The sequence below is a fragment of the Coenobita brevimanus genome, chromosome 113 (assembly GCF_032717465.1).
Source record: "Coenobita brevimanus isolate Jiangsu-jjx chromosome 113, ASM3271746v2, whole genome shotgun sequence".
NCBI lineage: Eukaryota > Metazoa > Arthropoda > Malacostraca > Decapoda > Coenobitidae > Coenobita > Coenobita brevimanus.
Window position 1 is genome coordinate 7820952 of NC_137066.1, and position 23287 is coordinate 7844238.

Sequence of the window (23287 nt, forward strand, 5' to 3'; positions counted from 1 at the left end):
GCAAATTACTATGCATGTATCTGAGCCTGATATCTTGATAGGCCTTTCTCAGCTTTTTTGTAAAGGCCTTAAAAATAGATATTACTGTGAAGATACGGCGGTGTAACCACCAGGTCACAGGCGCAACACAAACAGAGACAAATTCAACCATCCCTGTACAGGCACGTGAAATTTCGGTGCCTAACGTAGTTCGAAGTATGAAGCGACTTGATCTGAAAGAGCCGTCCAGCTTTTTTTTTTTTTTTTTTTTTTTTTTTTTTTCTCGGAGACTCGATTGTTTGGAGTGAAGTACAAATGAAATTAAATATTAGGGTGTTTATATTAAAAAGCAAATTTTGGGAAATGTCAGCATTTGCTTAGAAATGTTGCATTCAGATGCTGCCTCTCTGGTACATTTTACTCTTGCTACCTCCTGATGATGTTTTTCAGTGACATAGTGACATGGAGGGATTAGATGTAACACTAATTAACTTCTGCCATACATTAGGTGAAATGAAACATTAACTTCTTCCATACATTAGGTGAATTAGTTTTAAATAATTGTTTGGTCGTACTCTGAGAAAAAGATAATTATCATACTGAAGGTGTTAACATAGGAATCCAAATGTTCTTATTTTTGATTGGCATAAACTGAACTTTTTAACTCCTTAAAGACGATGACGTCGTTTTGTAGATAAATTCATTCAGGCTAGGACAGCCCTCGAGTTTGGAACGGGATAGTGAAGGATATGTCTAACACAGCCAGTTCATGAAGTCTATCTTGAAGAGAAAAAAAGGATTTTATCCTTGGTAAGATTCAAATAAGAAAACCGTCTGTGGCTGAACAGGATGAAGTATGTATTATGTGGTATTAACGAAGCTTGTTTTCATGTCATTGTTGTTATATAAAGTTGACTTTTTCAGCTTAACGGAGACTTTTCTTACGAGACTTAACCTTCGTTAGACCCTTCGCTACGAGGGAGCTCACCCAAGCAGAATAAAATCGTCTGGTTCTAGCAACATTAAATTAAGAAACTAGCATCTTGAATCTACACTTAATACATTGCATTTTCAATTTGCACGTATATATCATACTTACAGTTTTCTCAGAGAAACCAGTCCCACAAATGAGGCGGAGAAGAGGTGTTGGATCCAGTTGAAGTTCAGTTCACTGTGGAGAGAACGGCGATTATGCCTATTAATATCCTGTATCCGGTGACACGTTTTTCTATTTTATTATCAATATTACCAGATAATTTTCTTCATCCTAGTAGAGCATCCTAACGGAGAGAAGGTTAATGAGGGTTGTATGAGCCTCTCTAGTTGGTAAACTCTCTCCTGAGCTTACTGATAGTCGTCTGGAGGCAGGAAGGCGAGCGTAAAAGGACATTTTGCTGGTGAGGAATCACGATGAAATTCTATTCATTGTGGAGAGACAATCAGCATTGAATTTTAATCCCCATCCCCACCTCTAACCAGTACTGCAGTCCATTCTGCCCATTCTTTTGTTTACCACGTGCATTTATTTACCTCCCCGCCTCTGACAGTTTCATGTCACGACGCAGGTCAAGCGGTCCACGAACAAATTTTCTTTCCATGATCTTGTCTCTATGATGGAGAAAGGGGTGAGAGGAGGATGATGATGATGATGATCATGTCACTGAAACAGAGGTAAGGGCGAAATGCCCGATATTTTAAACAAAAACCGATGTTTACAATATGTATTTATTTTGTAGGGCTTCCTATATTATAAATGAAACACTTGAAATCCATGTCGCTCTTTCTGCCTTGTCTTTGCTGCCGACGGTCACATTTTTAGCAGGACTGTTATTTATATAAATTTTGTCTGCTGTTTCATGGGGGATTATTTATCGGCATATTCTTTTATTTTGTTAATACAACTTACAAACGATTTTACATAGTTCAGCGAGAGGTAACGGGCAATAAAGGGATTAGTGGCGATACTTTCTATCCCCGTCACTACCAAGTCACTGCAAAGGTTAACAAAACCGTCTGGAAGTAGCAAGACTGAAATACAAAATATGTCAGCAGACCGAACATGTTAACACTTTAAGCTCTGAGAGTATTTCCAATACGGAATGGAGTCGACTTAGGGTATCAAGAAATTACTAAAGTAAGACATCATCGTACTGGCAAAAGTATGAGTCGTACGCTTGTTAGAGGTGCTGTCAACTGTAGCCGTAATGGTATCACTTAAGTCTTTCATTACTGGACGTCTTATCTACTTTAATCTTGTACCACCAGATGATTTATTCAGCTCAGGAGAGGCTTCTCGAACTGGACGGGTTAAATTATAGGCCTCAATAATCCTCACACGATTAGCCTACATAGCGCGTTCTTATAAAATGAATGGTATTTGCAATTATAAAAACAAACATAACATCGTTCAGAAGAAAGGGAAAAAGACCTCTACACGAGTTTTAAGAGTAGCAGTAATAATTATACTAAGTATATTAATAATAATAATAATAATAATAATAATAATAATAATAATAATCTATACTCCTCATTGGGTGTGCCAATATGTACTGTACAAAAACACCAGGTCCAGAGAGGGGACCCATTTCACTGAACGTTTCGATAAGCAGGCTTCCTCAGGAATGACCTGAAGAAGCCTGCTTGGCAAAACGTTGAATAAAAAGAGTCCTTTCTCCACACTTGGTGTTTTTGTACAAAGGTAATCTATCCATTCTTCATCCAATCATTTTTTTCCCCACCCGTAGCGTAGCGGTACGGGATTGGGCTCCTCACTCCTGACATTTAAGGCGCAGGTGACCAGCCATTCTCACCCCTTAGTGGCATTATATGAGCAATAAGCCCCAACCATCCCTTGGATGGCTCCATCCTGATGGAGCGCTATCATCAGGCGTCATTTCTTTATATGGTCACCACCCTATGTAACATATGTGTTCCTGGATGACAAGAAACTGTTTGGCCTTTTAGTGTAATCATCTCAAGGTGTACTTAACTAATACTTACAGGTCAATCAGCTCGCTCATCTCGTTGAAGGCTCCAGCCTCGATCACTCTAATGCGGTTGTGACGTAGGTACCTGTACGGGAAGCAGGGTTAATGGTAATACAGGTGACACCTGTAGCAATAGTGACAGGTTTAGTTATGCTGATTGTTGTGGTGTGATAGTTATAGCAGCGGTAACAGTTGCTGTGGAGTCCATTGTTATTGGTGATCGATGTAGTGGTGATACCTGTAGTTGTGATGGCTTTAGTGGTGGAAATAGTTTTAGTAGTGGTAACAGATGTCGTAGTATTGATAATTGTAGTGATGATAATAGTTGTAGAAGTGATGGTAATTGCAGTAACGCTGATAGTTATAGTGGTGGTGGTTGTTGTAGTAGTGAGGATAGTAATGGAAATCATAGTTATACTGATAATAATGGAAGAACTGATGATTACTACATTACTGGAAATTGCTCTAGTATTAGTGCTAATAGTTTTTACTCGTAGCCGATGAAAATGTTGGTGGCAGCAGTTGGTGTTAATACAGTAACATTTAAAATATGCAGATATAAGTGGGATAGTACAGGAAATACATGTAGGAAGTTACTGGAAGCCAGACAAATGGTATATTATTAAAGTAAGGGAGCGAAGGTGTAAGCAGTTTGACTCATTTTTAGAACACCCGTAATTTTTAGATGTGATCAGACTTCCCACCACATTATAAAGTTTATTAAGCAACAACACAGAAACATCAGACTTGCTCTATCTACATCACACGCTTTAGAAATTACCATCAAAATTAGGGAGCTTGCTCACGACTTCGTACCCAAAAATTTATTAAAAGGTTACATGCCATAGTTACATTGTTACTGGTCTAGCAATGGCTGATCTAGAGGGGGGAAGTGAAGGCAGTCTGGCCTAAACTTTTTTTTTTTTTTATGCTTAACATTTTACTCCTTCAGTAAGGGTACCGCACTACTGAAATCCAAACGGCATTGTGTATATATATATATTCTTTGCTGCTTGCAAACGATTGTACAGAAAGAGGACTGAAGCCTGTGACTGATGTACTGCATACTTGAATGAGGAATATATATTTTCTTTGTTAGTACCATACCGTATATTCTATATATATTATGATCATCGTCAGAGGGTAAAACATAAGAAAAAGTTCTGGATCCTCCCCTTTTGACAAATGTTTGATCCGGATCCGTCAATGTTTAGACTGTATGGCTGGTCGGACACATGGCTGATTCTTATAAATTAAAATGATTATGGAAAGGAAAGTTAAATATCCGTCATAGTTCATCGTCTTTTACTGAGGCCAATGGACCCTAACGAGTTAATAACGGTAATTATTATCATGCAATTATTATCACTGACTTGTGATTCTGACCATTTTTTAGATGATTTCGTGTTTGTTTTCAAGATTCCCTTATCATTACAAGTACTGACAATGTAAATATAGTATTTTTCAGGTGTGAGTGAAAGAAGGAGCAGGTTTTATGGTGAGTGTGGCTTACTCACAGTGACTCGAGCCCCATGAAGCCCTTCAGGGACTCTGGCGTCAGTTCCTCCACCAGGTTGTGCTCCAGGAACCTGTGGAAGGCACGAGGACAGAATAGGTATGACCAAAGTTGAGAATCGCCGATATGAAGCCTCATGTAATTTTATAAAACCTTAATACATTCAATCCTGAAAAAAAAAAAAAAAAAAAAAAAAAAAATCAAGTGGCGCACCCTGCTATTGTATGAATCACCAAATAATGGAAAGCTAAGGAGGATTTTATTCAGTGTGTCCAACTATGGGCACCGGCTTTACAGCCCGTTCCCTGAGGCTCAAAACGCCACCATTTCGGCGTTGACATCATCCGTCCATATTGATTATAGGGCTGTCTCATACAAGACTAGTGTACTTATATTAGAGGGTGAATTTTTACATGTCGATAAGTCTAATGGAAGATCAGTAAAGTCTGTTTTATTTAACTCAAAACCTTAAACTGCTCCCTGTCCCAGCCAGAATTATAAGCTTGGTCCCTTAGGACTGTAGTCCACCTCTGTACCGAATCGGCCACTGCCTCTTGAAAAATCAGGAAAACCTTTAATAAAATGAGCTCAAGGTAAGAAAATTTATGGGACTCTTCGTCGTTGTAACACAGTGAATGCATATAAAACCAGAAGCATAACACACACACACACACACACACACACACACACACACACACACACACACACACAGATAAAACATCGTAAGAAAGTTGAGAATCACATGGATTGTACCTGACAGCTAACCTTTTCAGTAAGTGAAGGAATTACATTTTTATTCTCCAAACTATCACAAACTTACAGTCAGTTTATAGTTGGCCTCTTGTCGTGTTTACGTTAAAAGTAATTGCAACTAATCCTTCCAGGATGCGAAAAATTTTCACATAGGTTCTTGTCACCACCAGACGATCTTTTTCAGCAAAATAGTGGTCTATCGTCGACTAAGGACTTTTCAAAGGAACATTAACCCTTCAGCTTCGGTGAGTTTCTCTGACTCTAAATAATATCGTCTGAAGTTCTCTGGAAATAACTGCCAAGTTCTGAGTTTTTGGCCAAAACGTAAATCGCGGTATAAAGTTAAAATTTCTTTGCCGTGGTGGGTTTCTTTGAGTTTCATCTGATCGTTTGACCTCAGAAAGAGTAAAAGAAAAGAAAAAGTTCGTTAATCATAAGGAAAAAGTTAAAATACTGTAGTATAAAATGAAATCCTCTTCCTCCCCATACATACGCGCACATCCAGTGTGTATTGCTGACTAGGTAATGCAGACCTGAACCTTCTAGTTCTCTCTTCCTTATCACAAACGTCGGAGGTGATTTCTTAATATCTTCAATGAAAGGATGCCTTTTACACTCAGTTCCTACTATTTCCAGATGATATGAAGGGCAGCGCGACTCCCACGCTAGACTAGTACGTGCTGTTGGTGGATAGCGTTTTTTTTTTTTTTTTTTTTTCTGCCGTGTGGTGTATATATAAGGTCTTTATTGAAATTCTATAGTTGAAAACCTTCTACTTTTAAGTAATTAAGTAATTGTTTTCCTCATTCGTCATCTTAGTTATGACGTCCGGCAGTGGTGGGCATCTGGAGGGCAAGTCTGCGTGTATGGACACCCAAACGTGGCACAACAACCAGTTTTGAGAAAAAAAGGACATCTTACCCTGTCACGAATCAAATTCGCGACATTTCCCTTTTGTGAGAAGCCACGAACTATTAGTGGAAAACTCACTGTTTATCGTTCAGTTAACCGCTCATTCGGACAGAAGCTTTGTCAAATCAATTTTTCATTGTCATACGTGATCGTCTCTGTGTGAGACATTAGCGCTTCCGCTGAGCGATTTGTTTTGGGCGCTTTTCGCTCACTCGACCGTTAAAAAATGCGGCCTACTGCTCCCTTTTTCTTTCCCACGACTTACTCAGTCCAGTTGTTGCTGTGACGGAGAGAGGTCCTGTGCCAGCGTGTGAGAGGTCAGCAAGTACCCAAACTCCACTTCACAGGAATCCCCAGTGCTCCCACCTTGGTGATACACAGCATTCATCGACCAGTATTTCCTTTTTGTATTTTCCTAGGTTTAAGAGTTTAATTAAGGTGTTTTTTTCCTAGGCGTAAGTATTTAGCTTTTGTGTGAGTGAGTGAGTGCGATCTTATTAATTTGATTTTGAATTGTAACATTAAATTTATTTTTGTAATCAATAAATTTAACAGTTCTTTTGCTTGAGCTTAATGTAATGTAAACTCTTGTTTCATTCTCCGCAGTTAAGCTTATTTCTCTTATAGCTCCTAGCTTGCATAAACGTTTGCCTTTCATAACTGGTACTTAGGCCAGTCTTGTGTATTAAACTTAAAATCCGTTGTGCCTCCTAGGAGTTAAGCATCAGCAAGAACCTGATGTTAGTATTAGTTATTTATTGTCAGGGGTGAAGTAACTTTCTCCAGAGGCTAACAGTACAGTAACAGCAATTGAGTAATTAGTCTCTGCTGTGTACTGTTGAGAAAGTTTATAAATTCTCGTTCTTAGAGAATCGTGCGAAGCAAGCTAGCGTAAAGTAATCGTTGCTTGATTTAGCAAGACAGTTCATTGTCTCTGCTCTTCAATATTATTGAATATTATTGTCAATTAAATAATATTGATTTAGCAAGACAGTTCATTGTCTCTGCTCTTCAATATTATTGAATATTATTGTCAATTAAATAATATAGAAGCATTTTAAAAAAAAAAACGTGATATTCAAAAAACCCCGTGACAATTGGCGACCTCATTCCAGGATATTAACTCCTAGCTCTAAAGCTATTCACGAGATAGTACTCAGTCGTTCATACTCGTATTTAGGAATTTATCATTAAAGTTTATAGGCACAAGTTTACTGGTATTTACCGTTAATTTAGCAAGTGAATTTTTGCTTTATTAATTCACAGAGTACTTAACTCTATTTAGTACTTTATTTTTGGTAACGCTAGACGATTTTATTCGCTCCTGGGTAGCCGCCGTACCCATTGTGTTCATTATTGAGTCTTCTCAGTTATTTGCATTTTTGCTTTATTCTTTTCGAGTTAACTAGATAAGACTGGTCACCACTAGCTTGTGTCTGTATTCTTTACTTGTGTTTATTAGTATTCGTCGCTAAGCAGTTAGTACGCAGTTTCGGTTTGCTTAATAAATTAGCGCCATGGCTACCACTGTATTTTTACAGGAAGCCAAAGAAATGGGTCTTTCGGACCCAACCGAAATTAAAGAGTATATACTCTCACGGCATAATCAGGAGCAGCGTGAGAAAGAGCGCGAATACGAGCGCGAACAACATGAACGTGAGCGAGAACAGCGCGAATACGGGCGCGAACAACATGAACGTGAGCGAGAACAGCGCGAATACGAGCGAGAACAGCGCGAACACGAGCTAGTACAAGAGCGAGAACAGCGCGAATACGAGCGTGAACAACGAGACAGAGAACGAGAACACGAACGTGCCGAGCGAGAAGCGCGTGAAAAACATGAACTTGAAGTGCTGAAGCTCAAGCGAGATTCCTTGGCTTCAGACACGTCTGGTGCAGTTGATCCAAGCTCCACAAGCGTTCCCCCTGCACATGTCCTGGTGACCCCACGCATCAAGCTTCCTTCATACAAGGAAAGCGAGCGAATCGAGCCGTACATAGCTAGTTTGGAGGACATGGCAGACATGTATCAACTGGATGAGGCAGCTAAGCGGCTTCAGTTTCTTAGCCTATTTGAGGGCCCTGCCCTCGATATTCTCCACAGAATTCGTGGAGACAATCTCACATATGAGATGATGAAAGCTGCACTCATTAAGGCGTATGGTCTCACAGTAGACGACGCCAAAGTTCAGTTCATGCGAGCTCGTCTTCAAGACAAGGAGACAGCTGTTCAGCTCCTTGATCATCTCACAGCTTACTTAAATGAGTGGATGGAGAAAGATGAAACTCCTTCCACGCATGAGGGGATAATTGACCTTATGCTGCGTACACAGCTAGAGAGGTCGTGGCCTGCTGAGCTCATAGCACAGCTTAAGATCTGCCAGGTGAAAGATGCCAGCCAAATGGCAGAGAAGGCTGATGCATTCTTTACTGCATATGGGTATCAAACTCGTAAGCAAAACACCTGGAACAGAAAACCTGATAAATCTGGGAAATCGTCTCGGACTGAATCCCAGCACCAAGGCCGTTCTCAGAGTAATGGCCAAGGTCCAGGCAAACCGCAGAAGGACCAGGGGCAAAATACACAGCAGCCTGCTTGGAAGCAGTACAACAAGTACCCTAACTAGCAGCAGTATCAGCCACACAACCGACCGTCAGGACAAACTTTTTCACCACCAGCTCAAAAGAGGCAGGAAGCGAATGCAGCCTTCATTCCTCAGCAGCAGCAAGGTGGTCACTTCCCTACCAGTATGGGTACTCCCCCACAGTTCACTAGTCCCACAGTGACAGTGAACCCCCCTCCACAGATGGCCAATGTTCCATCTTCCCAATATAATTCACAAGGCACAATGTTTGCCGCATCAGTTCAGCAGCCTCATGAGTGGCTAGCTGCTTCCTCCACAGGCCTTCCCACAGGTGACAGTACCTTCCTTGTTCAGCCAGGGTTTGTGGGAGACATTCCTGTGAAGGTCCTGAGAGATAATGGATCCTCAGGTTGCTCTGTCAAGCAGAGTCTAGTTCGGCCTGAGCAGTATACAGGTCGACAGATCCATGCAAACCTTATTGATGGATCAGTGAGATTGTTCCCTGAGGCATGTATCCAGGTGGCATCTCCATTTTATACTGGTACGACACTCGCGGTTGTCATGCCAGACCCTTTATTTGACCTCATAGTAGGAAACATTCACGGAGTCAAGGATAGTTGCTCCAATGATGACGCTACTCAGACTTCGGCTGCTGTGGTAACACGAGCCATGGCTGAGGCTCCAGATTGTGTCACCCCAGTGATCATTGAATCGCCGCAAGATCTGATGTGCAGTCAACTTGTTGTACAAGAACAACATTCTGACCCGACACTTGCTGCCATGTGGAACAAACAAAAGGGTCGAGTGATTAAGTATTCACGGGGAGGTCGAGCCAAGTTCCTTTGCAAACAAGGACGGCTCTACCGTGAGTCACGAACTCCCGAGGGCGAGGTTCGACTGCAGTTTGTCATTCCCGCCAAGTACCGCCTAGCAGTGTTACAATGGGGTCATTGTTCAGCCTCAGGAGGTCACATGGGCAAAAGGAAGACCCAGGGCCGTATCTGAGCTGACTTTTTCTGGCCAGGGATGGGACGAGACATAGATAGTTTTGTCCGTTCCTGCAGTGTGTGTCAAAGTAACACCACTAATCAGGGACATGCCCTTCCTGTGCCGTTCGTAACCACACCTGTAATCTCTGGGTCACTTGAGAGACAGGGTAGTGGTTCAGTGGGTGCAGACCTGACGTCTCGCCCATTGGCCCCACAGGACACATCATGTCCAGGGCCTGTACATACATATTATGTACCATAAGTTAAGGGAGAAGTGAGAACTCCGCAGAGGCGACTCGAGGCTATGGAAGACCCGAGTTTGCACAAGGATTTTCAGCTCCCCGATACTAATATAAGTACTGTAGGTTAAGGGGGAAGTTCGAGAGAGAACTCTGCAGAGGCGACTCGAGGCTATGGAAGACCCGATTTTGCACAAGGATTCTCAGCTCCCTGATACTAATATAAGTACTGTAGGTTAAGGGGGAAGTTCGAGAGAGAATTCCGCAGAGGCGACTTGAGGCTATGGAAGACCCGAGTTTGCACAAGGATTCTCAGCTCCCCGATATTAATATAAGTACTGTAGGTTAAGGGGGAAGTGAGAACTCCGCAGAGGCGACTTGAGGCTATGGAAGACCCGAGTTTGCACAAGGATTCTCAGCTTCCCGATATTAATATAAGTACTGTAGGTTAAGGCACAGGTTGAGGACCCGTGTGCAGTTCGAGGCTATGGAAGACCCAAGTTTGCACAAGGATTCTCAACTTGCCGACCATAATTGTGTGCTATAATTAATGGCGACCTCGAATGTACGTTGTAGCACTGACTGCTAGGCAGAGAGAGTAATTTTAACATAATAAAATTTTGTCTCATTGACACTTTTGATGCTCCACCTCAATTGATTTTGCAGGTACAGCAATGGGCGTAGCAGTTTTACTGTGCGGGCCAGCTGATTGTCTGCCGCACGCTGCCGCCTCTTCTCCTCTGCCTTCGTCGTCGCCATATTATTTACTGTGTCATTTTACACGTAGGTACAGTTACACTACAACTGTCACACCTACACCGTGTATTACATACACCACGCTACACAACAATTAGTTGTCAGTGTAAATGTAGCAAATTTTCGCTCAGTTTGACCTGAGTACAGGATTTTCACCGTCGTCACGGAGTTTTTCCCTCAAGCTTGCTTCTATTAACGTAAATACGAGGTTTTTTCGCTCACTGGCGACTGCGACTTTCTCCTGTAACAGGATAGCACACACACCACAGTGTGAATCTTGTGTGAATGACTTAGGATGTGTACATATATATATATATCCACAAATTTTTTCCCATAAGGAAAAAATTTAATTTTGTAGGGGTGTAATGTCACGAATCAAATTCGCGACATTTCCCTTTTGTGAGAAGCCACGAACTATTAGTGGAAAACTCACTGTTTATCGTTCAGTTAACCGCTCATTCGGACGGAAGCTTTGTCAAATCAATTTTTCATTGTCATACGTGATCGTCTCTGTGTGAGACATTAGCGCTTCCGCTGAGCGATTTGTTTTGGGCGCGTTTCGCTCACTCGACCGTTAAAAAATGCGGCCTACTGCTCCCTTTTTCTTTCCCACGACTTAGTCCAGTTGTTGCTGTGACGGAGAGAGGTCCTGTGCCAGCGTGTGAGAGGTCAGCAAGTACCCAAACTCCACTTCACAGGAATCCCCAGTGCTCCCACCTTGGTGATACACAGCATTCATCGACCAGTATTTCCTTTTTGTATTTTCCTAGGTTTAAGAGTTTAATTAAGGTGTTTTTTCCTAGGCGTAAGTATTTAGCTTTTGTGTGAGTGAGTGAGTGCGATCTCATTAATTTGATTTTGAATTGTAACGTCAAATTTATTTTTGTAATCAATAAATTTAACAGTTCTTTTGCTTGAGCTTAATGTAATGTAAACTCTTGTTTCATTTCTCCGCAGTTAAGCTTATTTCTCTTATAGCTCCTAGCTTGCATAAACGTTTGCCTTTCATAACTGGTATTTAGGCCAGTCTTGTGTATGAAACTTAAAATCCGTTGTGCCTCCTAGGAGTTAAGCATCAGCAAGAACCTGATGTTAGTATTAGTCATTTATTGTCAGGGGTGAAGTAACTTTCTCCAGAGGCTAACAGTACAGTAACAGCAATTGAGTAATTAGTCTCTGTTGTGTACCGTTGAGAAAGTTTATAAATTCTCGTTCTTAGAGAATCGTGCGAAGCAAGCTAGCGTAAAGTAATCGTTGCTTGATTTAGCAAGACAGTTCATTGTCTCTGCTCTTCAATATTATTGAATATTATTATCAATTAAATAATATTTAAGCATTTATTTTTAAAAACCCCGTGATATTTTAAAAACCCCGTGACATACCCCGAGCGTCATAACTACAGTAAGCTGGAGATAGAAATGAAAAGTATACTTTGATTTTCACCCATACTCCTAGTTCTTTAAGGAGCATATGTTCCTTGTCATCATAGGAGAGGCTCTGGTGGTAAAAGGATTAATGAAGTTTGTATGTAATCCCTCCAGTTTATAAAATGTAACGTAAGGGAAATAAAATTGCCTGCGGACAGCAAGATATAAAGAGGTGGCATCTGTTGCAGGAATTAATTTCGATAGACCCATGATAACATGTGTTTTAATACTTCTGCCTCCAGAATGATTTTCTTTTGTTCATGGGAGACTTTTTCCAACCGTCGGGGTTAGATGCAGTGTTCATTAACCCCTTCACTATGACAAACATTCCCCAAGCTCTGAGACGAATAGGATTATTTGGCGGTCGCAAGCATAAACTATATTGCTGAAGGGGTTAATTACCATAATAAGTACTGTTCTGACATTGTCATCATCAATGTTTCTCTGTCATTATCACCACCATCCATATATCATCATTCCACGCCCATCATCATTTCTACCACCACTGCCTGTATATTTTCCATGTATAGTCTCATCCCTATAGCCTCCACCATTCCAATCATGGTGATCATCTCCATCATCCATATATCCCCATCATCTCCGTCTGTTTATGTCATCTCTAACGTCCATATAACCACTACCTTCTTCCCATCAGCAGCATCTCTAATTCAGAATCTCTCTCGCAATATCATAGGGATCCTAATTCCGTCTCTCTAATATCTGGCTGTCCACATTCCTTGGCTGATTTCTTGGGCCGTATTCTGGACAAAATAATATAGGTGGCTTACTGGCACCTAGTCCTCATCAACCTGACCTGCAAATTATACCTCAGTGTTTCTTTTTGGTTACTTATGGTTTTCCAATGTTGAAATGTATTGCATAAATAACCTATATGTAAATATTACCACGTCATCTGCAGAATTAATGGGTATGGAAGAGATGCAAGAAATTCTAAACATATAAGGCATCAGTCTTCAACGTCTTCTTTGGCATCATTATAAAGATCTACAGTACAGTAGGTTATGTCTTCATACGGATCACAGTTCCGTTCCTCCACTGATAATGTGTTGTCATCGACCTTCCCTAGTGTGAGTTTTCGTTTTTGTCACCCCCCCCCCTCCTCTCTCTGTCCATCTGTGTGTGTGTGTGTGTGTGTGTGTGTGTGTCATTCTTTAAGCATCTACCTATATTCTTTACTAACATTAATTTGTTCTTTGTGGTTGCGACCATCATCCACTCACTTGATGTAGTGCTGCGTACTTCTTCCTTAGCCCTTATCATTCTTTTTCTGTGCCTGTCCTCCTCTCTTTCTATTTCTCCAATCTTTCCTCTCACTTCTTATTGCTTTTCTTTCCTTTACAGGTGGCTCTACATTGAGTGACAAGACAAATGGTTTCCTGTAAACCAAGAAACCATTTACAATGCTGGGTGGTAACCATATAACCAAACCATACGTGCTCCCTACGTGTCAACAAGTGGGTTGGTGGAGGGTTAGTGCCCCTCCCCGTAAAACAAATAACTCAAAGTCAAATGGCCACCCTTTACGGGTTATGGCGTCTGGCAATAGATAGATAGACAGAATTATTTGTTCTTTACTTCTTCCACCTGCCATTCTGTTCTTCGTCAGTTTTAGTTCTCCATTTCTCACTGTTCCTCGGCAGTTTCATCACCAAACCTCCTTCCAGATTTACTTCGTTGCATTAACCGTTTCAGCCAAAAAGACATAATTAATATTACATTCTTGCTACTACAGGACGGATTTTACTTAACATGGAGGAGAACTCTCGTAGAAAAACGATTAATGAAGGCTGTATCTAGCTTCTCCAGCTGCAAAATTCTCTCACAGGCTGAAGATAATCGTAATCGTCTGAGCCACTGGAAGGAAGTAGTGCATTATTTCACTCCGTTTTTCTCCCAGGCCTTCCGATATTCTACTGTACATAAATGTCACTATTGCATTCCTCCTTCTACCCTTCCATCGTCTGTTCATCAAACCTTTTTAACTCTCACCAATAATTTATTTAACTTACGCGGTATGTTTCTAATCTTCTGATTTTCTCAGTGGTTTAACTCCCCTTCCTGTAACCCCTCATATAGTCTTTGTTTTTCACACCTACTCAGTTGGGGAATTTACAGAGGCTTTCTTCACCGCTGTGTGGAGTACAGTTCTCCTGTGTGTATATGTGTGGCTGGGACACACTACAAACATTAATTGGCTTTTTGTCTCAGTAGCCTTTTTCCTTCCACTGACTTCCTTCAAATTCTGTTTCTCTCTCTCTCTCTCTCTCTCTCTCACACACACACACACACACACACACACACACACACACACACACACATACTGTCACGAATTCGCGCTAGCGTATTTGTAAATTCGTGACATTTTACATCAGTGGGAAAACCACAAATTCTAGTGGAATTCCCACTGCGCATCACTCAGTTCAACCGTCCTCGCATTCACTCGATTGGGACGGTTTTCAGAACATTTCTCGCTGTTTCACAAGTGATCATTCGTATGCACGACATTAGTGCCTTCACTGAGTGATTTATTGTAAGCGTATATCGCTCACTTTCTTTACGCTGACCGTTGAAGTTCACACGGCCATCCCTCGCCCTCTTTCATAATTTGAAATTAGTCAGGCTTTGATCATCGCGAGAGCAGGTTCATTGAGCCCAGCGTGGAGCAGCGCCGCCGTTGTACAGCGAGTTCTTGAAATCTCCACCTAGATGGTGAATCAGCGAAGAAGTTTAGTGTATCGCAGCATCCGTTCTACACAGGCGCCCAGTTCCTTCCGCTTGCCCCCCTCTACTGACCAGTACTTCTTTTCGTTTTCCTAGGTTTAAGTGTTTAGCTTTTGAATGAGCAAGTGAGTGTATTCTCCTTGTTATTTTGAATTTATTTTGAGACTCATGTAACGTAAAATTAATTAAGTGTAATCAATCAATTTATAGTTCTTTTCTTTGAGCTTAATGTAATCAAAATCGTGTTTTATATCTCCGCATTAAGCTTAATTTAGTTGCCGCTCCTAGTTCGCACAAACGCTTTACATTATGCATAACTGGTACTTAGGCCAGTCCTTTTGTATTAAGTTAAATCCGTTGTGCCAGCTCGGAGTTAATGCACTGACAAGAACCTGTTTATTACTGTTAGCATTAGTTATTGATTGTCAGGGGTGGAGTCACTTTCTCAAGAGGCTAACAGTACCACAAACAGCACTCGTGAGTAATTATTCTCTGCTGTGTACTGTTGAGAAAGTTTATAAATTCTCATCCTTAGAGAATCGGCAAAGTAAGCCGGCATAAAGTAATACTTACTGCTTGATTTCACAAGTCAATTCATTGTCTCCATTTTTAAGCAATTCATGTAATACCTAAATTCACATCCCCCCGTGACATCTGGCGACCTCATTCCAGGATATTAACTCCTAGCTCTAAAGTTCTTAACGTGATAATACTCACTCACTCATACTTAGGTATTTATCTCTTAAGTTTATAGGCACTATCTTACTGGTGATTATTGATTCATTTCTATTAATTTTACGTAATAGTTTTCACAGTCAGTTGTTCTATTTTTACTTTCATTCTTTACCAGTTTAACTAGATAAAACTGGTCACCACTAACCTGTGCCTATATTCTTTACTCTTGATTATTGGCATTTCTCTGCAAAATAGCAGTCAGTACTTAGTCTTTAGTTCACTCAGACTGAGTTAGCATCATGACTACTAATGTCTATGTACAGGAAACTAAAGATATGGGGCTTAGCGACCCCGAAAAAATCAAAGAATATGTACTCTCTCGGTTTAGTTACGAGCAGCAACTTGAAAATTTTCCTCGTGAAGAGCGTCGAATCCAACGTGAACACGAGTGAGAACAACGAGAATACGAGCAAAAACAACACGAACTCGAGATAGAACAACGTGAAAGAGAACGCAAACATGAGCGAGAACAGAGCAAGGAATGCAAGAGAGAACGTCAACACGAGCGAGAACAACAAGAGAGAGAACGCGAATATGAGCGAGAACAACGAGAAAGAGAACATCAATACGAGCTAGAACGACGAGAGAAAACGAGAACACTAACTTGCCGAGCGTGAGGCAAGTGAGAAACATGAACTTGAGATGCAGAAGCTCAAGCGAGACTCCTTGGCTTCAGACACATCTGGTTCAGCTAACCCAAGCTCCATGAGCACTCTCCTTGCACATGTTCTGGCGACCCCACACATCAAGCTTCCTCCATACAAGGAAGACAAGCGAATCGAGCCCTTCATAGCTCGTTTCGAAGACATGGCTCAGTTGTACCAGCTGGATGAGGCAGCTAAGCAGCTCCAGTTTCTTAGCCTGTTTGAGGGCCCTGCCCTCGATACTCTCCACAGAATTCGTGGAAACAATCTCACGTATGAGATGATGAAGGCCGCACTCGTCAAAGCGTACGGTCTCACAGTTGACGACGCCAAGAGTCAGTTTATGAGGGTGCATTTACAAGAAAAGGAGACTGCCGTTCAGTTCCTTGATCGGCTTACTGCTTACTTAGATGAGTGGATGGAGAAAGATGAAACTCCTTCCACGCATGAGGGGATAATAATTGACCTTATGCTGAGCACGCAGCTAGAAAAGTCGTGGCCTGCTGAGCTTATGGCTCAGCTTAAGATCTGCCAGGTAAGGGATGCCAGACAAATCGTGGAGAAGGCTGATGCATTCTTCAGTGCATACGGGTATCAAACTCGTAAGTAACATGAACAGGAAAGCTACAAATCTGGGAAACCGTCTCAGACTGAACCCCAGCAACAAGGCCGTTCTCAGAATAATGGCCAAGGTCCAAACAAACCGCAGAAGAAGGACCAGGGGCAAAATACCCAGAAACCTGAGTGGAAGCGGTACGACAAGCAGAACCCTAACCAGCAGCAGTACCAGTATTTCAAGCAGCAGCAGGGCAAGGACAAACCACGTAACCCTCAATCAGGACAATCGACTTTAGTGTACTGGAGGCGGGATGCAAATGCATCCTTCACTCCACAACAAGCGCACAATGGTGTCAAACCCCATTAGTACAGGTACTTCTCCACAGTTCACTGGTCCCCCAGCAACAGTGAACTCTCCATTTCAGGTGGTCAATGCTCCAACTCCTCAGATGGTGAGCACGATCCCTCAGGCATCTAGTTCTCAGGGCGCCACATTTGCTGCATTGTTTGTTCTGCAATCTCACCAATGACTGGCTGCTACCTCCTCAGACCCTTCCACCAGTAACACTGCATTTCTTGTTCAGCCAGGGTTTGTGGGAGGTGTTTCTGTAAATGTCCTGAGAGATAATGGTTCCTCAGGTTGCTCCGTCAAGCAAAGTTTAGTTCGGCCCGACGAGTACATGGGTAAGGAGATCCAAGTTAGACTTATTGATGGATCAGTGAGACTGTTCCCAGGTGGCATCTCCTTTCTACACTGGCTTGACAGCTGCTGCTGTCATGCCAGAACCTTTGACCTCATTATTTGCAAAATACTAGGCGTCAAAAACAGTTGCACCATAGATGTTGCTACCCAGAGTTCAGCTGTTGCAGTAACACGAGCCATGGCCAAGGCTCCGAATCGTGTCACCCAGTTGACCGTTGCAACGCCGCAGGATCTGATTCGTAGTCAAGATGTTGTCCAAGAACAACAGTCTGACCCGACACTTGCCTCAGTGCATAAGAAGCTGGAGGGTAAAGTGATTAAGAATTCACGGGGAGGTCAAGCCAGGTTCCTTCATAAGTGAGGACGGCTATACCGTGAGTCACAAACACCCCAGGGCGAGGTTTGACTGCAGTTCATCGTTCCCGCAAAGTATCACCGAGCAGTGTTCGAATTAGGTCATTGTTCAGTGATGGGAGGTCACATGGGCCAAAAGAAAACCTCTGACCGCATCCATGCTGACTTTTTCTGGCCAGGAATGGGACAGGAAATAACAAGGCATCTGCGTTCCTGTGATGTGTGTCAGCGTACCACTGACTGGGGATGTGTCCGTCCTGCGCCATTGAAACCAGTGCCAATAATCTCTGAACCGTTCGAGAGAGTAGCAGTTGACATTGTCGGGCCAATCTCTCCTAGGGCAAGTGATGGATCAAAGTATATCCTCACTATTGTTGATTTCAGCACACGGTGGCCTGAAGCCGTGGCCCTTAAGAATATAAGAGGCCGTATCTGTTGCTGAGGGATTGATTGAAGTGTTCTGTCGCATAGGTATCCCCAAGGAGGTCTTAAGTGACCGGGGTTCACAGTTCACCTCTGCGGTGATGAACGAAGCATTCAGGTTGTTGTCCATCCGAGGCCTGCGAACTACGCCTTATTATCCCATGTGTAATGGGTTGTGTGAGAGGTTCAATGGGACTTTCAAGAAGATGTTAAAGTGCATGGCCGTCGAACAGCCAAAGGAATGGCCGCAGTTCATTGCTCCTCTTCTATTTGCTTATTGAGAACCCTCACAGCATTCCTTGAAGTTCTCGCCCTTTGAACTGGTGTATGGAAGGTTGGTCCATGGACCACTTCAAGTCCTTCACGAGTTATGGGACGATGAAGAACCCGACCCTGAAGTCAGGACCACCTACACCTACGTCCTTGATCTAGCTGACCATCTCCAGTCGACGTGCGAGTTAGCTAAGGAAGAACTGATCAAGGCGTGCAAAGTTCAGAAAGCCTGTTATGATAAAAAGGCAAAGCTTTGGAAGTTTACTCCAGGTGATAAGTGCTTGATGTTACTCCCCACTCCCCAGAACAAGTTGTTGACACAGTGGAAGGGTCCATTTGATGTAGTAGAGCGCATTTCAGACCTCAACTACATAGTTCAGATGGGAATCTTCGTAAAAGGTTCCACGTTAACATGTTGAAGGCTTATCATGAGTCAAACCCCGAGGAGACTGGCCTACGACTAGCTGATGATGGTGACCAGCCACTGGAAGAAACTGGGGCAGCTGCGGTGATCCCAGCTGACGACCATGATGACGAGCCCTTAACCGTTCAGTCCCGTCAGGAGGAGACTGTCAGAGATGTTTTACTTAACATTGACTTAGCATTAGGTGACCAGAATGCCATAAGGTCACTGCTCTGTCAGTATGCTGATGTCTTCTCTGACCAACCTAGACTCGCAAAGGTTGATTGTCACAAAATTGAATTGACCAGCAATACTCCCATAAATGTTAAGCCATATCCGATTCCTATGTGACTACTGGACGTAGTAGACAACGAAATTGCTGACATGGAGACTGCGGGTATTATTGAAAAGTCCTCATCTCCTTACTGTGGTCCAATGGTAGTAGTCCGCAAGAAGGATGGTGGTCAGGATTTGTGGCGACTATAGAAGGCTAAATGCAATCACCAAAGTGAATGCTGAGCCAATGGGTGATCACGCTGCCATCTTCTCCAAGCTGGCAGGGTCACGATATTTCACAAAGCTCGATTTGGTGAAGGGATTCTTTCAGATTCCCCTTCATGCCGAGAGCCGTCAGTTCACTGCCTTTGCTACTCCTAGGGGGTTGTATCAGTATAAAGTCCTCCCATTTGGACTTACCAATTCCCCAGCAGTATTCAATCGTGCCATGAGACAAGTGCTCCATGGTATTGTAGGAGTAGAAATATTCATTGACGATGTCCTCGTTCATTCTGCCATACTGGAGGAGCACCTCAGACTCTTGGAAATTGTCTTCAGTAGACTCCAGAGTTTCAACATGACTATGAAGCCTAGCAAATGTAAAATTGCTCACAGTGAGGTGCAGTTCCCCGGACATATTATTGGCAACAATCGCTGCAGGTGTCAGGGTGACAAGATCAGGAAGGTTAGAGAAGCCCTGAGACCCGTGACCAAGAAACAGGTTAGGGCATTCCTTGGCCTAGTGGGGTATTATAGGAGTTTTATCCCCAACGTTGCTCTCATTGCCCAACCGTTGTACGAGGTGCTTCGGAAACATGCTCCAAACACTGTTGAATGGGGAGAAGCGCAAGAGAGATCTTTTGCCGCCCTTAAGAATATTCTGTGTAAGGAGCCTATCTTGCAGTTGCCCGATTCCAACAAACCTTTCATACTGCGCACTGATGCTTCACAAGATGGAGTAGGTGCTGTATTAATTCAAGAATCGGAAGGTGGAATCTTCCCAGTGGCATACCACAGCCGTAAGCAAAAACCCGCCAAGAGGAATTACAGTACTGTTGAGAAGGAACTCTTGGCCATGGTTGATGGTGTTAAGAAATATTACTATTATTTATATGGAGCACCATTCACTCTGGAAACTGATCATATGCCACTCACTAGTCTCAGCATGACTAAAATGGCTAATGCAAGATTGACATGCTGGACACTGTATTTGCAGCAGTTTAACTTTGTTATGAGATACATCAAGGGAAGTGACATTGTAGGCGCAGACCTGATGTCTCGCCTGCTAACTGCTGACTAACATGGGCAACTATTGTATGCTGGGTTCCGTAAGACAGGCGTCCTTAGAGATTTATGCAATCCAAGGACCAGCCTGGTTCCTAGTTAAAAGTGTACCAGGAAGGCCTGACATCTCGCCCGTTGGTCCCAAAGGACACATTACGTCCAGGACCTGTATATACATGTATACCGTAGGTTAAGGGGAAGTTCGAGACCCCCATAAGGACAATCCAAGGCTGTGTATGAATTACCTTGTGGTGTCTCGAGCTGTGGGCCTATCTGAGGATTCCTGGAGTATGCACGTTATCCACATGAGTGTTCACACCCACGGTGGGTGTTAAAATGTGACCTGCCCGAGATTGCATAGGGATTCTCAGCTTGCCAATGTTAATTGTAAGTGTAGAGTTAGGTTAACCAGTAAACTGCCCGTTCTGAGGGATTTGAGCAATCCAAGAACTGGCACGTTTCCTGGTTAATAATGTAGGTTAACCAGTAAACTGCCCGTTCTGAGAGATTTGAGCAATCCAGGAACTGGCAAGTTTCCTGGTTAATAATGTAGGTTAACCAGTAAACTGCCCTTTCTGAGAGATTTGAGCAATCCAGGAACTGGCACGTTTCCTGGTTAATAATATAAGTTTACCCAGTAAACTACAGGGGTCCTGAGAGATTTGAGCAGTCCAAGGACTACGTTTCCTGGTTAATAATGTATCCATTAATAGAATAATGGTGTATTTTTGTAACATAAGTACTGATTGCTAGGCAGAGAGAGAGAAATGACACTTTTGATGCTCCACCTTGATTGCTTTCACACGTGCAGCTGGAGGGTGCAGTATTGTCGTGGAGATTAGCTGATCATCTCTGCCGCATTCTGCCACCTCTTCTCTTCTGCCATACCATCTTTATTACTATTGATTTGTATTACATAATTTTACACGTAGGCACAACTGTCACACCTACACCGTGTATTACAGACATCATGCTACATAACAATTAGTTGTTAATGTAAATGTAGTGAACTTTTCATTCAGTTTGACCTGAGTACAGGATTTTTCACCGTCGTCACGGAGTTTTTTCCTCTAGCTTGCTTCTATTAACATAAATACGAGGTTTTTACGCTCATGGGCGACTGTGATTTTCTCCTGTAGCAGGATAGTACACACACCACAGTGTGAATTTTGTTTGACTGAGTTAGGATTTATATGTATGTATATCGAAAATTTTTTCTGAAGAAAAAATTTGATTTTGATGGGGCGTAATGTCACGAATTCGCGCTAGCGTATTTATAAATTCATGACATTTTACATCAGTGGGAAAACCACGAATTCTAGTGGAATTCCCACTGCGCATCACTCAGTTCAACCGTCCTGGCATTCGCTCGATTCAGAACATTTCTCGCTGTTTCACAAGTGATCATTCATAGGCACGACATTAGTGCCTTCACTGAGTGATTTATCGTAAGCGTATATCACTCACTATCTTTCCGCTGACCGTTGAAGTTCACACGGCCATCCCTCGCCCTCTTTCATAATTTGAAATTAGTCAGGCTTTGATCATTGCGAGAGCAGGTTCGTTGAGTCCAGCGTGGAGCAGCGCCACCGTTGTACAGCGAGTTCCTGAAATCTCCACCTAGAAGATGAATCGGCAAAGAGGTTTAGCATATTGCGGCGTCCGTTCTACACAGGCTCCCAGTTCCTTCCGCTTGCCCCCCTCTACTGACCAGTACTTCTTTTCGTTTTTCTAGGTTTAAGTGTTTAGCTTTTGAATGAGCGAGTGAGTGTATTCTCGTTGTTATTTTGAATTCATTTTGAGATTCATGTAATGTAAAATTAATTAACTGTAATCAGTAAATGTATAGTTCTTTTCTTTGACCTTAATGTAATTAAAATCGTGTTTTATTTCTCCACTTTAAGCTTATTTTAGTTGCTGCTCCAAGTTTGCACAAACGCTTTACATTATTCATAACTGGTACTTAGGCCAGTCCTTTTGTATTAAGCTTAAATCCGTTGTGTCAGCCAGGAGTTAATGCACCGGCAAGAATCTGTTTATTACTATTAGCATTAGTTATTGATTGTCAGGGGTGGAGTCACTTTCTCAAGAGGCTAACAGTACTACAAACAGCACTCGTGAATAATTAGTCTCTGCTGTGTATTGTTGAGAAAGTTTATAAATTCTCATCCTTAGAGAATCGGGGAAGTAAGCCTGCATAAAGTAAAATTTACTGCTTGATTTCACAAGTCAATTCATTGTCTCCATTTTTAAGCAATTCACGTAATACCTAAATTCACATCCCCCCGTGACACACACACACACACACACACACACACACACACACACACACACTTATCGCAAATACTCCAGTAACCGCTCTTATTAACTCCCTACTTGTGCTCTGCCCCATTACAGCGGACATGCAGCACCTGTCTAGCTACAAACCTCACCCTTTTTTCGCCCAACTCTCTAATTCAGTGGTTGATTAATGTTCTTTTTTTTTCAATTATTCAACTGGTCAGTCTGGATGTTTCTATGTCTTTGCAGCAGCTAATATCCTCCAGTCCTTTAACCCTTTCAGTCTGAGGCAGTTTTTATTTCATATTTTATTATTGGCACCATCAGACGATTTTATTCACCTTAGGGCAGACCTTTAGTGCTGAAGGGTTAAGGAAGGCTGGATCTATCCCCTCCAATTCGATGGGTCTGCCATGATCCGAATACAAGCGTCTAATGGCAGCTGGAATATAATAAAATTACGTCATGG

At 42.4% G+C, this 23287-nt stretch overlaps 1 pseudogene; it reads right to left on the reverse strand.

The window, feature by feature from the left end:
- Window positions 1-23287, reverse strand: part of LOC145418325 (relaxin receptor 2-like) — a 305418-nt pseudogene that overhangs the window by 77825 nt on the left and 204306 nt on the right.